The sequence below is a fragment of the Hemiscyllium ocellatum genome, chromosome 3, assembly GCF_020745735.1.
Source record: "Hemiscyllium ocellatum isolate sHemOce1 chromosome 3, sHemOce1.pat.X.cur, whole genome shotgun sequence".
In the NCBI taxonomy this organism is placed as follows: Eukaryota; Metazoa; Chordata; class Chondrichthyes; order Orectolobiformes; family Hemiscylliidae; genus Hemiscyllium; species Hemiscyllium ocellatum.
In genome coordinates, this window is record NC_083403.1 from 123,242,188 (window position 1) to 123,260,009 (window position 17,822).

Here is a 17,822-nt window from a genome sequence, read left to right on the forward strand (position 1 = left end):
TGGAAAAACTCCACTGATCTAGCAGCCTCTATGGAGAGAGAAACAACATGAACATTTTGACTCTAATGATTCTTTTTTGTAACTGAAGAGAGTTTGAAAACAATCATTGCCTTTCTATTGGCAAAGTGGGAGGAGGAATGAGTGGAACATATTACAAGGGTGTTGAGAGGAAAGGAGAAAAGGAATGTTAATGGTGGTAAAGGAGACATTTTGCTGCAAAATGGGTGTTAATGATAGGTGCAAATAGTAGAAAATAAGGCTATTCTGCCAAGCAACACAAAAGAGATGGGCGACGTGAGGAGACAGAAGTGGTGTAATCAAAATAAAGGATAGGGTTCATGCTTTAATATTATTGAAGTCACTGTTGAATCCTGAAGACTGTATCGAGCCCAAGTGGAATATGAAGAGCTGTTCCTTTAGCTGGCATTGAGCTTTGCTGGCAAACTACAGCAGATCTAACTACAGCAAATATTGGCATGGGAGCAAGCTGGTTTGTTGAAATAACAAGGAACTGGAAGGAAACCATTCTTACTAATAATCTGCCCATCCTCAGCTTTAAACTGATTTACCGTGTACTTAAAAAGGATCACTGAGTTCAGCTTGAAGCCAGCCAAGTCGCCAGCCTTCAGGATCTGTATATTCATTCACTTTACTGAACTTTAAATTGTTTAATTTATCCTCCTACTCTGTAACTTATTTGTGCATTTCTATGAATTTCAGCATGAGTGTGTGTGTGTAAATTGGAGTGTTTTTATTAGTTTGTTTACACGGATTAAGTATGATCAATAAAATTATGCTATATACTCAACCAATCTTCAGGAAACCTGTCTGTTTGTGGCTTTTACAGTCACAACATTTAACCAGTTAAACACACAGTGGACTGGCAAGCATGTCCTTTTAAAAGTAAAAGTGTTGTATTGAAGTGAGGAATGGAGAAAGGGGGGGCCCTCCTTATTTGATTTTCAAAGAAAAATTATAAAGAAGTAAAATACATTACTTTCAGTAAGAAGAGTCATTATGTTATGAAGAGACACATCTATATTCATTTGAAGCTCATTTAGCAATCATATTATAATTAAAAACACTTAAAACAAAAAATCCTACACAATCCACAAGAGTGGTTAAGTAATCCTGATGCAAATGATTGAGATCTTTAGGAAGGGTTTGTTTAAGTACAAAGCTTTAATTTGTAATAAATGTTGCATTTAACACCATCTATACATATAATAATTAGATTTATAATTTAAAGTTCAAAAAATCTAATGTTTGTACAATGGAGAATATTAATTTCATAAAAATCATTAATAAATGTCAGAAGGTTTGGCTATCCTGACCAACTAATAGAATCTTATTATTGAAAAGAAGTGATTTTGGAGACTATGGTAAAACCACCATCTCTAAAATTCAAGACGCACATCGTCATGACAAAATTGCCATTCCTGCACTGACCTAAATCACAATTCTGGAACTCAATCTCAACAGTACTCTGGGATACCTCTACCACAAGTACTGCAGCAATTTCACGTGACAGCTTATTATCACCTTCTGAGCTATGAGTGATAATACTGATCTTGCCGGTGATGCCCATATCCTATCAGTGAATGAAAAGGTATATGCTTACCAAACATAGCCTTCACAAAAGACATAGCTCAGGCTATATACTGTACACTCACCATTAACAGAAGCTTTGTTCACATTGATGTTTTAGATACTATGGCAAGTATAAATCATCATAAAGTAGGCATGGACATTTGCATTTATCCCTGCTTATAAGGCTTATATTGGAAATATACCTGGAAAATACAATGCCTTCTGAATATATTATGATTTCCTTGACTCTCATTTGAGCACTTCCCTGAAAACTGTCACTCTAAGGCCAAACCTTCAAAAATTTATAAGTAGTTATTTTCTCATTCATTGAGAAGTTTTAATAAAGCTTTTGCCTTTTCACTTCCTTGAACAAAACCATGTTGTATAAAACCATTTATTTTAGACTTGGCCATTAGTTATTTAATTATTGGGTTGCAAGCAAAAAAAATCTTTTCATTCACACATTTTTCAGTCAAGATGCAAAAACCAGCATAGAAAGCAGGAACACTTTTCTCCAGTCTCTGCATTTAGATTGGATTTCTTTTCACATGTCACATATTGAAATTGTTACTTCAGAAGAAAATAATTCTGCTTTTTCTGAGTCAAACTCATAAAATATCAATTACAGTACCAGAACCTAAATACAGCAAGTAGGATACAATAATATCAGTTTTCTTGTTACAGGCTAGATGGACAAAGCTCAGTGGTTAGCATTGCTGCCTCACAGCGCCAGAGACCCGGGTTCAATTCCCGCCTCAGGCGACTGACTGTGTGGAGTTTGCATGTTCTCCCCGTGTCTGCGTGGGTTTCCTCCGGGTGCTCTGGTTTCCTCCCACAGTCCAAAGATGTGTGGGTCAGGTGAATTGGCTATGCTAAATTGCCCGTAGTGTTAGGTAAGGGGTAAATGTAGGGGTATGGGTGGGTTGCGCTTTGGCGGGTCGGTGTGGACTTGTTGGGCCGATGGGCCTGTTTCCACACTGTAAGTAATCTAATCTAATCTATATAAGATTTTCAATTACCGGTAGAATGGTGAAATGACTGCTTAGGTACTTTTGCTTTCTTTACCAGTAATCCATGTGAACAGATTGAGAAAAAAATTGAGAGAATTGTGTTTTCTTCAATGTCAGAAATCAGTTGTGATTCTTGATTCTGACACTACGGCTCTTCACAAATGAGGAGGATCAATGTTAGCTATTGGCTGGTGCTCTAGTTTGGTATGGTTGTGAGAGTGAACTTGATGGAATGCACAGAATTCTTCTTTGAATCAGTGTTGTGCCTTCTTTAATCTAGCAACAGCAGCAGATGCCTAAGGTGCAATTATTCCCCCTGTGGGCTGTATGAGAAAATATGGCCTCCATTTTACACTTCGCTGCGTTCCCCTCTTCCTCACTCCTCTCATTAAATAATCAGTTGGCAACCAACCCACAACAAAAGTCAGCCATTTTACATTCAGTGGGCTTGAAATTGATCACTTAAAGGGTTTAATTAATGCAAGGAGGGTGTCAAATGCCTTCATTTTCAGTCATAAAACAGGGAAAGGGCTAATTTTAAATTTCTGACTTCAACACTGTTTAGGGAGGGGTTCTGTAAAGCCCAGCTATAGATTCACTTAGCAAATAACTTTGGCCAGTTCCATCAGGTGTTCTTGTGTGTGCCAAACCATTCTTGTATGTTGTTCATGTTTTTCTAGTTTAATTCTTGGAATATGGTCATCACTTTCAAAGTCAACAGTACTGCCCATTTGTGATTGCCCATGAGGAGTGGTGGTTTGTTGTCTTGTTGAATGACTACAGCTCATGGCACCCCACAGTACTGTTAGGAATTTCCAGGATTTTGATCCAGTGACAATGCAGTAACAAATCAAGATTATGAGTAACTTGATGGGGAACTTGCAGGGAGTGATGTTTTGTTGCATCTGCTCCCATTATCTTTTTATGTGATCAAGATCACAGCTGTTGAAGATCTTGCCAAAGTTGTTAGCAACTGTTGCTGTTGTTAAATTGCTGCTGAGTAACTTATGGAAGGTACACACTGCTGCCACAGTGGGTCAGTGATGGAAATGGTGGACAGTTTTTGGGGAGACATTATATGTTCAGATGGGAGATGAGATACCTACTGCAAAACTCCCAGCCTTAGATCTGCTTTTTTGGTAACGTGCTTATAATGGCTGGGAGAGTTAGGATTCTCCTTGGGATGTTGATGCTAGGGGTTTCAGTAATGGCATTGCCATGAAATGTTAAGGGAAATGGTTAGATTCTCTCTTGTTGGCTGGTCCTTGCGTCGGGGATTTATTGGAAGAGGAGACCTGGCTCTGTTGGGCTGGTGATACCACAGCAGATGAGCAGAATGGAAAGGTGCTGTTATCTTAAGGGGTGTCCTCAATACATTCAGGGCATTCCTACTTGAGGAGCCTCCTCCTGACCTTTGTTCATATTAGTGATTAAAAATGGACGACATCTCTGCCTGATTGCCCAAGTCAGCTGAATAGACTCAGTTGACCCTTAGCTATTTATTTTCTAATGGTGGACATGTTGCTGATTTTGAATTATGAAGGTGAGCTTATGCTCCATCTCCATCTAGCCTTTACCCTTTCTCCCACCTCTCACCCTGTCTCTAACATATATACCAAACTTTTCCTAGCTACAAATAGTTCTAAAGAAGGGTCAATTGACCTGAAACATTAACTCTGTTTTCCCTCCACAGATACTGAGAGAAAGTGAGGATTGTATGTTGGAGGTCAGGGTTGAAAAATATGGCACTGCTGAAGGGCTTATGCCTGAAACATCAACTCTCCTGCTCCTCGGATGTTGTCTGATCGGCTTTGCTTTTCCAGCGCCAACCTTTTCAACTTCCTTCCACAGATGCTTCCTGGCCTGTTGAGATTTTCCAGCATTTTCTGATTTTGTTTCTGATTTCCAACATCGCACTTTTTTTGTTCAGTGACTCAATGACAAGCCGAACAGAGTGTTGTTTAAACATTGAGTAATACAATTAAGAGACAATACAATTCCAGCATTTTTAAGAAGTGTACAATGAGTAACTTCTTGGCGTGACTTGAGAATTTTCTTGGCCTCCCCTTTAAAGGGTCCCAGTGGAGCTGCTGTTTGTGACAGTTTTATTGCTCTTATTTGCAGTATCCACGTGTTCCCTTTGGTTTATTCACTACTGCTTTTGGCAGCTTATAGGATCCTGACAGGCAGCATTTTGAGGGTTATTTTGAATTATTCGGCAGTTTTGAAACCAAACTGTCCAATGAATACATGGAATTTAGGAAATCTGGAACCAAGGCAAAAATGTGTTTGTAACAGTGAGCTTTGACAGTCTTGCAAGTTCAGTAAAAAAAAGAAAAGAAATACTGCTATTGATATTGCACTTTTAATAACAATTCAAAGTGCTTTACAGTCAATGAAATATTTTGAAAGTGTACTTAACATTGTTGTGCAGGATACTTAGCTGTCAATTTGTACCTAGCCAACATGGATCATGATAATTAATCCGATAATCTGTTTTTGTGACATTGCTCGGGGGATTATTATTAGCCAGGGCATGAGGTTAATTTTTCTGCTCTTTGTTGAAATCATACCATACCACCCAAGAAATCTCAGTTTAACGTCTCATTTAGAGCACTGCAACCCCAGTACTCCAATAGTGCAATACCCCAGTATTACACTGGAGTGCCAGGTTGGATTTTGCTACCCGAAGTCTGGAGTGGATCTTTAAACTTGAATGAATTTATTATTGATAGTTTCTTGATCCATTTTATAGAATATTTATTGAATGTTTTCTTCTTTACAGAAAAACAGGCCAATATTATATTGACTGTATATTCAAAAGCCGGTTTGCTTATTCTCTTCCCACGTAATAGCTTGCATTAGCTTTGTTCCGATTGTCTGGAGCCAAAATTCACATCCTAGCTTTGCCCTTTCTTAATCCTATCAAGGATATATTGACACTCAGCTGCAATTCTGTTTATTAGTAAATGAACAATTCTTCTGCATGGATGATTTGGTGGTGATAAAATAAGAGAAACCATCGACAATGGGCAATGGCCAGTGGCAGGCGCATCAGAAACCAAATATAACAGATTTAAAATAATTGGTAGAAGAAACAGTTTGGAGGAGAAGAGAGTCTTTCTTTATGCAGCAAGTCATTGTGATATGGAAATAAAAGGAGAAGGAGTGAAATTCAGGGCTATCTTTCTAAAAAGAAACTGAATATATATTTGAAATGGGACTAATCTTTCAAAAAGCTAACATTGGTATTGTGCACGTGGGTTCATTCAAACCTGAAGTCGTGTAACAAGTTGGATAGCCAACTTTCTTGTCTAACCATAAGAGTCTCAATGATTAAAGAGTATGAATTTGATTACATTAGTGTAATAATTTACATCTTATTTGATAATGACCTGCGTCATTGTAGAGCTTATGAGTATGCGAGCTTCAGGTCTGTCTCCTAGCACACGTATTAAATAATCAAGAGGTAAAAGGAAGAGTTAAAATAAATAAAAACTATCAATAGAGAAAAACTGCTCAGGAAACTAATGGGGCGAAAGACCTGATGGGATGCACCCTAGGATATTCAAGTCTCTGTATTCTTACCATGTCATAGGCTGCTCGCTCTTTAGAGAAAGGCAATTGGTGGTGATTTAACTTGAGGGTTACGATACCTCAGGTATGAGGAGAGGTTGAGGAGGAGACATGTAAATACTAACCTTAGCCAGTGGTGGGATTGTACCCACACTGATTGATAGCACACTGCTTCACAAACTAACCATCCAGCCAATTGAGCTAAACCAATGCCCGAGGATATTAAAAAGAGGACCAACAGAAATAGTCCGTATTGTACTGGTAGTAATCTTCCAAGAATCCTTAGCTTCTGGAAATGCCCAGACAAGTGGGAGAGTGACAATGTTACACCTTTATTTAAAAGAGGACGGAGACAAAAAAGACCCTTTGGTCCATCAAGTCTGTACTGCCAAAGCTACACTAAATCTACACTAGCCTCAACTTCCAGCACTGGGCCCATAATTTTATGACATTTTATGTTTCATCCATGAACTTTTAAAGGTTGTGAGATTTCCTACCTCAATTACGCTCCCAGGCACTGCATTCCAGATGCCGATCATCTCTGGGTGAAAGAAAATTTCCTCAAATCACATCTAAATCTCCTCCTTTCATTTTAAAAATATGCCCTCTTGTGATTGACCCTTTGACTTAAAAAAACCCAGCTTTTTCTATCCACCGTGTCCATACCCCTCATAATCTTAGAGACCTCAATCAGGTCCCATCTCATCCTACACTGCTCCAAAAGAAAAATCCTGAGTCTCCTCATAGCTAAAGTGCTCCATCCCAGGCAACATCCTGGTGAATCTCTTCTACACCAGCTCATGTTTCTTATATTGTTCTTGGGAAAATGTTTAAGCTGATTATAAAGGATGTAATAGAGCATTTAGAAACGTATAATATGATCAAGCAGAGGCAGCATGACTTCACAAAAGGGGAAATCCGGCTTGATAAAGTTAGTAGAATGTTTTGAGGAGGTAACAAGCAGGATAGATTAAGGGGGAAGCAGTGGCTATAACATTTGGAGTTAGGCTAATTAATAAGGTAAGAGTCCATGGTGTAGGAAGTAGTATATTAATGTGGATAGAGGATTGGCTAACTTATAGAAAATAGAATTGTGATAAGAGGGGCATTTTCAAGATGACAACTCATGGAACGTCACAGAGATCAGTGCTAAATATTTACCATATGTTATTGATTTGGATAAGGCAAGTGAATGTCCTGACACCAATTTTGCAGACAACGCAAGAATAGATGGGGAGGCAAATGATGATATTGACACAAAGAGTCTGCAGAGTGATATAGATAGGTTAATTGGGTAGACAAACACTTGGTGGATGGAATATAATGTGTGAAGGTGTAAGGTGGTACACTTTGGCAGGAAGAATAGAAGAGGGAGAGTCTACCACTGCTACTGGCAGGGCAGTCCATGAACTCACAACCCGCTGAGTAAAAAATCTACCCCTAACATCTGTCCAAGTAGCTGTGGGAGTCGGTGGGTTTGTAAAAAATGTCAGTGTCAAGTCGGTCATTCCACCTCGGAACACTTCAACCCCAGGGCATCAATGTGGACTTCAACAGCTTCCTCATTTCCCCTTCCCCCACCTCATCCTAGTTTCAAACTTCCAGCTCAGCACTGTCACCATGACTTGTCCGGACTGGTCCAACCTGCCTATCTTCTTTTCCACTCCACCCCCTCCTCCCTGACCTATCACCTTCCTCTCCTCCCCCACTCACCCATTGTACTCTATGCTACTCCCTCGTCCCCCCCCCCAGCCCCCTCTACCACCCTCTAGCTTATCTCTCCATGCTTCCAGCTCACTGCCTTTATTCCTGATGAAGGGCTTTTGCCCAAAACGTCGATTTCGCTGCTCGTTGGATGCTGCCTGAACTGCTGTGCTCTTCCAGCACCACTGACCCAGAATCTGGTTTCCAGCATCTGCAGTCATTGTTTTTACCTATTAAAATAGGGAAGTCTTGCTTAAACTATACATAGCACTGATTGGACCACAGCTAGAATACTGTGAACAGTTTTGGTCCCACTATGTAAGCTATGATACACTGGCATTGGAGGTGATTTACATAATGTTCACTAGGTTGACCCTGGATATGGAGGTCACTCTTTTATGAAGAACCATTGAATGGCTTGAGCCTGTATTCATTGGAATTTAGAGAGGTGCCCTTATTGAAACGTGCAAGCTTCTGACAAGTAAGATATGGAAGGGTTTTCCCATTTGTGGAAGAGTCTAGGACCAGTGGGCATAATCTTAGAATAAGAGGCTGCCCATTTAAGACAGAGCTGAGGAGGAATTATTTCTCTTGGATGGTAATAAATCTGTGAAATTCTTCACTGCAGTGAACTGTGGAGGTTGGATTGTTATGTATATTGAAGGTGGAAATAGATTTTCATTCAGTAATGGAGTCAAAAGAAAAGGCAGTTGATAATTGTCAGGTCAGGTATGATTTCATTGAATGGCAGTGTAACTTGATGGGCTGAATGGCCTACTTCTGCTCTGACATCTTATGGTCAACTTCTTCTTTTCCCTGACCATGTCCTTATGATATCAGCACTGTGATTGGTGCTTACTGCACTCAGTCAAGTACTAGAGCTTCCAAAGCCATGTATAGTAATAGGTATCACAAATCATTGTTCTAAGTTTCCAGAATTTTTTTTCCATTTTATACAGGGAAAAAAAACCCCAGGCAGAGAAAAATAATGTGCTGGTGATCCCAAAACAGTTACTGCTGATTGTTAATGATAGTAACTGTGATATTCAGTAGGAGGCCCGAGTATAATATGGCCCATCAGTTTATCATGTGTCAACATCTCAAAATACAACACTGAGTAGATCAGTACAATGCATCTGAAAAGTGTAAGTTACAATATCTTTTTTTTACTCCTTATAGAGCTGGCACTTAAAGCACATCTATTAGAAACTCAGTTAAATCAAGACAATTATTTAATTTTGGTGTCTCTTGTCCAGACTGATTTACTTTCAACATGCACTGTAGATTTTTCTCTCTTCATGTTGTTTATTGTTAAATATCATGTGTCCAGAATGTTGTTTTGTTCACAATAAAATGTTTCAGTGAATAGTTACTACGTCATAAATGTAGTTTCCTTCAATAAAGGTACCTTTGCCATACTTGTACTTTGCACCAATTTACACAATGGACATATGAAACATGACTGAATGGTGGATGATTGTATTTTTTCCATTAAACCCATTAGCCCCTTCTATTGAAGTTTGGCTTTTCTCTTGACCTACTCATTTTGGTTCGTTGAGATAGATTTTCCCCCAGATTGATCTACCATCTCTATCTGTTCAAAACAAACATCTTTCTCTTTCATCTTGATGCAGCATTTTGTGCTTTGATACCTGATTTCGGATTTGCTGAAAAAATTAAGACAAAAAGGAAAAATGGGAGAAAGAGAAGCACAGGAAACACAATTAACATTTCAAGTCAACAACCTTTCATTAGAGGATAGTGTTAGAGATGGGCTGGTGATGAATGGCTATTAAGCAAATACAAAGCTCGGGAAAACATTTGCAAGGAACTGCAGGGAAAGGTATAAGAAAAAGTCTTAATTAAGATGGAATATTAGTTTCAAGCAACTTTAAATTAAAGAAAGAATTTACAGAGAGCCTTTCATTACTGTGGTCTGTCTCAAAGTGTTTTATATCGCCAATGAAATACTTTTGAAGGATAATCATTTTTGATCTGTAGGAAATTACCTTTAAGGTGGTGCATTAGGAAATGTAATGCCAAAGTGTAGTATTTGACCTAATTTGTAATTTAGGAGGTTGATGTCAGTCCTGGCTCAGTGATAACACTGTAACCTTTGAGTCAGAATGTTATGGAGTCAGGACCAACTTCGGAGATTTGAATATATAATCTGAGCTGACACTTTAGTGCAATGCAAAGAGCTGGTTTTCAAAAGAGATATTAAACAAGATTCCTACACTCCTCTCAGGAGAATGCAAAATATTCTGTGGCATTATTTGCAACATTTCAGATTCTCCTGGTTTCGTGTATGATATTTATCTGCTCATTTGACTCCAGCTTAATAAAAGATAGCACCAAGTTAAAGACCACTGCTATTTTCAGATTGGTGTAGGCAAATTTGCTGCTGGATGTATTTACATTATGACTTTATTTTAATTCACTCTTTGGACATAGCCATTGCTGTCTAGGTTAGCATTTATTGACCATCCCTTGTATTCCTTAGGAAGGCGGTGGTGAACTGCTTTCTTGAACTGCTGCAATCCATTTGGTGCAAGCAAACTCATAATAGTGTTGGAGACAGAGTTCCAGAATTTTGGCATAGTGACTCTGATGGAATGGCATACAAATGCCAGAAGTACTCCATTAGCTGTGCGGCATTTTGAGAGGTCTTGTAGATGTGACAAGTTCTATTTCAAAGTGAGACCATTCAGATTGCAAATTATATGATCATAAGGATATTGAACTACATTGTGTCACATTTTCCCAGGTGATCACTACTGACACATTTCACTATTTGTTACTATTGCCAGATTTATATAAATGATTTGGATGTGAGCATAAGAGGTATAGTTAGTAAGTTTGCAGATGACACCAAAATTGGAGGTATAGTGGATAGCAAAGAGGGTTACCTCAGGTTACAACAGGATCTTGACCAGATGGGCCAATATGCTGAGAAGTGGCAGATGCAGTTTAATTCAGATAAATGCGAGGTGCTGCATTTTGGGAAAGCAAACCTTAGCAGGACTTATACACTTAATCATAAAGTCCTAGAGAGTGTTGCTGAACTAGGAGACCTTGGAGTACAGGTTCATAGCTTCTTGAAAGTATAGTTGCAGGTAGATAGGATAGTGAAGAAGGCATTTGGCATGCTTTCCTTTATTGGTCAGAGTATTGAGTACAGGAGTTGGGAGGTCATGTTGCGGCTGTGCAAGACATTGGTTAGACCACTGTTGGAATATTGCACGCAATTCTGGTCATCTTCTTTTTACAGAAAGATGTTGTGAAACTTGAAAGGGTTCAGAAAAGATTTACAAGGATTTTGCCATGGTTGGAGGATTTGATCTATAGGGAGAGGCTGAACAGGCTGAGGCTGTTTTCCCTGGAGTGTTGGAGGCTGAGGGGTGACCTTATAGAGCTTTACCAAATTATGAGGGGCACGGATAGGATAAATAGAGAAAGTCTTTTGCCTGGGATCGGGGAGTCCAGAACTAGAGGGCATAGGCATAGGGTGAGAGGTGAAAGATATAAAAGATACTTAAGGGGCAACTTTTCCACTCAGAGGGTGGTACGTGTATGGAATGAGCTGCCAGAGGAAGTGGTGGAGGCTGGTACAATTGCAACATTTAAAAGGCATTTGGATGGGTATATAAATAGGAAGGGCTTGGAGGGATGTGGGCTGGGTGCTGGCAGGTAGGACTAGATTGGGTTGAGATATCTGGTCGACATGGACAGGTTGGACCAAAGGCTTGGAGAAAATTACCTGGACCACTGCAGCATATTGCGACAGTCCTTTCAGATTGATCCAAGTATGGGAAAGCCAGCTGCTGGAAGTTCTGTTCTTTGTTCTGTTTACCTTTGGTTTTCTTCAACTTGATTACATTGTCCTTGTATTAGGGCAACAGCAATGAAAGTACCTGGCACTGTTGGAGCAGCTGAGTGTAATGAACCTACGTGAGGAATATCAAAAATTCAATTGGTGCATGGTCACACTGCTTAACGTCTTTTTTCTATGATGAGCTCACTGCTACAGCCTGGGCAGTGAGATTTGCAAACATCACTCACTTTCCCCAGGTACAGAGTCCTATTGACTGTATGCCCTCATGTTAAAAGCATGATAATATCACTCGGCTAAATGCATAGAAAGTAAATGATTCTACACGATCGATGTCTAACTCATCTGTGATCATTGCTGCTGCATGTTTGAGGTCTGTGCCTAGTTTCCTGAAAGCTGATAGAAGGCCTACATTCTAACATGTGTGATGTGATTCCTGAGCAGTCATATTGAAGACAAATGAGGCTTTACTATTGGCCATTAAGCAACAAGAAATGGAGGTATCCCAAAAGGAGGATGAAATGCCTCTATTTGGACCTGAGATATTACATCTAAAGCAGATGCATGCATCACATGCCTAATCATGAACATAAATTGGGATACTGCAGTGGGAGTACTACTACCTTGCTACTTTCATTCCAGTCACAAAATGAAACATTGGGCAGAAGAGCTGATGTTCTCACATACTTCCTGTACTGATTGGAACCAGATTGACCACAAAGTCATTGATTGGGATTGTTAACCTGGGACAATCAGAAAAGTCCTGGTTGACCAAGGCAAACAGGAGATTCGAACCTCCTCAGTTCAAGTGACTGACTTCAAACTGGCTGCCAGCAGCCGGTGAACTATGCATAAGTAAATAAAGGGTGACTTGGTGATGAGTTTCTAGCCTCTGTGCAGTTACTTCACTTACACTTCTCACTGATAGCAACTCCATATCCTTGTGCAGCTAGGAAACCTTGGAATGTGTTTGAGAATTAAATAATGCAGGTGACATTTTAAATTCCCCTATGGTTAATTCTGCTTTACAAAGTATAGTTGGACTAATTTCATGGCCATTGATATTGCCATGATTACTTGTGACCAAGTGTTGTAATATACAGGTATTTTTAGCCAACCTGTCCAAGGATATTATAGTTGGGCTTTGAATCTGGGCATCTGGATCAGAGGTAGGGATACGACCACTGCACCACAAGACCCCCAGTTTAGTAACATACATTGTTGGTCAATATATGAACTGCACTTGCAGCATAATTTGATGCCCGATGTCTATCATCATTAAGCTTACTGATGCTCAGATCAATCCAATTTCTCCTTGAAGAGTCTCACATCACCCATAAGCGCATACCACCCTTGCAAAGAAAATAAAAGAAATTTACTCCACCAGTGTAAATAGACTAGTGACCACTTTTCATTTTTATTGTGCAATTGCGATTTAGTGGAAGATGGAACAGAGTCACTGTCAGACTCCTAAGAGGGAGTTCCCATTTTCCATTCTATTTCCACCTCCCCTGCCCCCCAACATTTTATCTGTACTTTTGTGAAATTTACTCTGTCAGCCCCATCAACGTTTAAGGTCCCCATATTCCCATTTAATCATTGAGTTAACTACTGACATTTCCTAGTCAGCCCATTAGCTTTAATCTGTTACACATCTATCCCCACTATTGCAATCCACTGTTCCTGACATGATATCAGCATGCTGGGAAGTTGTGACATCCTCTCCCTCAGATCCCCATGCCCTCTGCTACTATATCAGACTCTATCTTTATGTTATACCACCTCACACCTGACAGTCAATATCCCTCTGCCTTCCAGCATAATGGCTTCAATCTCCACATTTGAGATCCCCATTTTCCACAACATGGCATGGACTGCCCTGATAAACATCCTCTCACCTACTTCATTCCAAGTGGCTCCACCCCCCGGACTGACTGTGGACTGTGCACTCTGGGCTGACGTGTGAGGACAGTCCCAATGGAGGATGGCCTAGCCACTCGACTGATATCTCTACAGCTCCCTGATTAACTTACCTGTACTCTCTGGACAGGCCAGCTGTATTATTGCTAGACTATTAATCCAGAGACCCAGATATAGTTTAAGTCCTGTCGTGACAGACATTGAAATTCGAATTCAATAAAAATCTGACTTAAGGATCTAATGATGACCAGGAAACCATTGTCAGTTGTTGGAAGAACACATCTGGTTGAGGAAGGAAGTCTGCTGTCCATATCTGGTATGGCCTACATGTGACACCAGACTCTCATCAATGTGGTTGATGTTTAACAGTTGTCTGGGCAATTAGGGATGGGTAGTAAATGCAGCTTAGTCAGCAATGACCATATCCTATGGGTGATTTTTTTTTTAAAAAATCTCACTTCATACTTTTAAAGCACACTACCACCAAGACAAACACAAAAGCATTTTTCTTCCTGGAACTTCCAAATAGAGTTGCCTGAATGCGTCTTTTCTTGTTACTATCTTGCATTTTCTGAAACATTTTCATGAAGGACAGTGATTTTTCAGCACTAAATATTCAGAGTAATTTCTCTTAGCACTTTTCTTCCATTGAAGTCAAAAACCTTTTGAAGTTAGTTTTTCAGTTTGGCTTAAACTCTTGTTTTCCCTGACTGGTACTTCCTGCAGACTACAATTGAACATCACCTTTACAGAAAATAATCATGTTTTGTCATGTTTTTTTATATGCACCTATGAATTCCTCCAATTTTAAGTGTTCTTCACCTTTTCATCTCCTTTCACCAAATGTTTTGTTTGAAGTGCACCTGGATAGACCCAGTATTCACAACTCATAGTACTTACTTAACATTGTGTATTAAGTCTTTTTTTCTCCCTTATTTTTATAGCATTGCAAAACAAAAGGAATATCATTCATCACCTCGATAGGTTATCTGTAATGATCCTTATTAATCAATGCACGAAACCTGTGATAATTCTATTATAAGAAACCTCTGGCAGAATCACCAATACATTGCTGTAGTCCAGGATTATGATAACTAGCCTGACAAAGAAAGATGCAGGATTTTCACAATAAATACAAATGCTAAAAACTTCAAATTTGACCACACACATGTAAAAGAAATTCAAATTCCAACAAAATACACAAAATAGTTTGAAGCATACTATAGGTATAAAGACCTATTCATTTTTTTTTATCCCTTCTGATTTTGAGGTTGAAGGACCTTTGTACTTGAGTTATGTTTTCAAGGATCAAATTAGGATTAGCGTAATGTTGTGGGATTATAATTCTAGTGTTTTGCAGGTGATTCAAATTCAAAACATCTACCCTTCTTTACCTCACAGCCACAAGAAATGGTAGACAAGCAGGAGGCTGGAAGAACACAGCAAGCCAGGCAGCATCAAGAGGTGGAGAAGTCAACATTTTGGGTGTAACCCTTCTTCAGAACAAGAAATGGTTAGCACGGGCACAGTGTTTCCACTGAACTGGACTTGACCTTAATCTATGTTTTCACATCTTTTTAGCAAAGGATATAAGGATGCTGTAATCATGTACTCCTGACGAACAATGACCCGAAAAGATAAACTGAGACTTCCATTTTTGAGAGATTCCCCACATCATTTGCATTATTGAGTTCATTGACCTGCCTGGCTACTGTAAAGGATTGTGCGATTAAGCAGTGAAATACAGTACACAAAGGAATTAACACAGAGGGCTGAGGCCTCCACTTAGGCTTGCATGTTTTGCTATAAAGTTAATTGTCCAATAAAACTCCACATGAACCATGTAATTTCCTGCTGGTATTGATGAATTAGCTGTGGGGAAGCAGCATAGATCTCTGCTAAAGCTGCCATTTCAATTTTACTTATGAACGATGTGCCATTAATACAAAATGGAGCATACTGTGGACAACTGTCTGCTACTGTTTGCTTTCCAGACTGGCAATAGTGTCTGCTTAACACTTGGCTCATAATTCACTCACCACATAAACTCACATTCTGTGCGCTTTGCTGCAAAACAGCAATAATGGAGTCTTTTGTCCCATTGACGTGCATTCACCCATACAAGCAAGTCACTGAAATTCTTTTTTTTTCATCAAGATTTAGCTTCAATTAGCCAACTTACAGTCCTGGAATGAATGTCCTTCTGACCTTAAGCCTGAGTTGTTTTCTTTTAGGAGAAAAAAGATTTAATAAGATTTGACAGTTAAGAGGTCTGATGGCTGTCTTTAGTTTCTGATGGATGGGAGTATCCTAGGGATAAGAAGAGAGAAAAATATAGTGGATGGAATTTCTACTGAATAAAAGCTCTACAGACCAGCAACTCTGCAGGTTTCTTTTACATTGTCACTGAGATTTGAAAAGATTCACAATGGCCCTGTCTGTCTATCTGTGCATGTATGGGTGTGAATGTAATGGAAACTAACAGGCCATTATACTGTATATCTCCTATATGAATAAAATATAGTGAAACATTGGGCAATCAAAGGGGGGGAAGAAAGAGTTCTATATTAAATTTCATTCTCTCCTTTTTTTTAAACAAGCCAAACTTATAAAAGATCACTGTTAAGTTACATTCGTTACCTGTAATACAATTTTAATTGTACAATAGATGTGCAATAAAATCGTACGTTTTAAAAGCCACTTGTACGAATTCCATTAAGGTGCTAATATCAGTAGAGTAATAAACAAACATAATGCTGATAGTGCAGTGAAAATCTCTTTGGCCCAACAAGTTCACACCGACCCTCTGAAGAGTACCCACCCAGACCCATTCCCGTACTGCTCTATACTTACCCCAGACTAATACACTTTACCTCCACACCCCTGAACACTGTGGACAATTTAGCATGGCCAATTCACCCTGACCTTTGGATTGTGGGAGGAAACCAGAGCACCCGGAGAAAACCTACGCAGACACAGGGAGGGTGTGCAAACTTCACACAGACAGTCACCCGAGGCAGGGTTCAGACTTGGATCCCCGGCATTGTGAGGCATCAGTGCTAACCACTGAGCTACTGTGCCGCCCTTACATGAACACTTGAAAAATAGCTGCAGTATACAAAGTAACTTTTTCAATTTTAAACTTGGAATTCCCTTGGTCTGTAAAAATCTGTCTCGAGGCAGAGATTTTATAGGAATTTCAGTTGCATGTCAAAGTATTTCAAGAAAATACAACTGTCATGCTTACCACAATGTAAGAAAATTGTTGATGAAAATTTATTTGTTTTTAATACAAGGACAAAATCTTTTAAACTACTTTTGTGTCAAGAAACAGCAGTAAATGAATTGCAATCAAGCCAGTATATCACATCAATGTTCTGAATGGATATAGACTTGAGGTAAGTTGTCCTGGCTTGGTGTCCAGCACTCTGGGATAACATAGACATTCCCAGGTGAGATTATCTTGCTTACACCTCAAATATAACAAGGGTATGTGTGTGTTGGTTATGTTCTCGGTTTTGTTGCACAGCTAAAGAATACTTACAGAGTCTCTTGAGGTAAGAAGTTGACTGACCTTAAAAAAAATCTTACGGTGGCTCTATCTTGCCACAAAGCTGCAATTGGAGAGCAAAGTCATATGACATTATATTGCTTCCTTTGATGGTGTAAACTGTGTCTTATTAGCATCTCAAACTGTCAGACCTAACTCTTTATTCACTGAGAAGACTGAAAGATTTAATTGGAGTGTATAAGATGATTAAAGGATTTGTTACAAGGTGTTCCCTGATATTGGTAGCCAGATTATAGCTCCCCTTTAAATGTTGCTGTCCACTTTTAAGTGCTATCACAGTTGACTTATTTCTGAGTTCCCAGGCTGTATACATCACTGGCTGTATGTTTGAGTGCTGTAAAAGTGTTGGGACATCATGAGAGCTGCATGGACAGGGGTCCCATTTCCTGTGTGCTCACTATTGACCATTACTGAATTCCACAATTAATTCCCTTTTAAAACAAAATAAGATCTCTGTTGTAAAATGGTGAATATTTAATATGCTATTTTAATTACAGATATTGCATAAATTTGTTGTTTTTATCATGATTCCATCATGCAAAGTATTTAAAATGACTGCAGTTTAAGGTATGTGATTTTAGCCTGATAATGGCTTATTAGGATAATGTGGCCTTGAAGG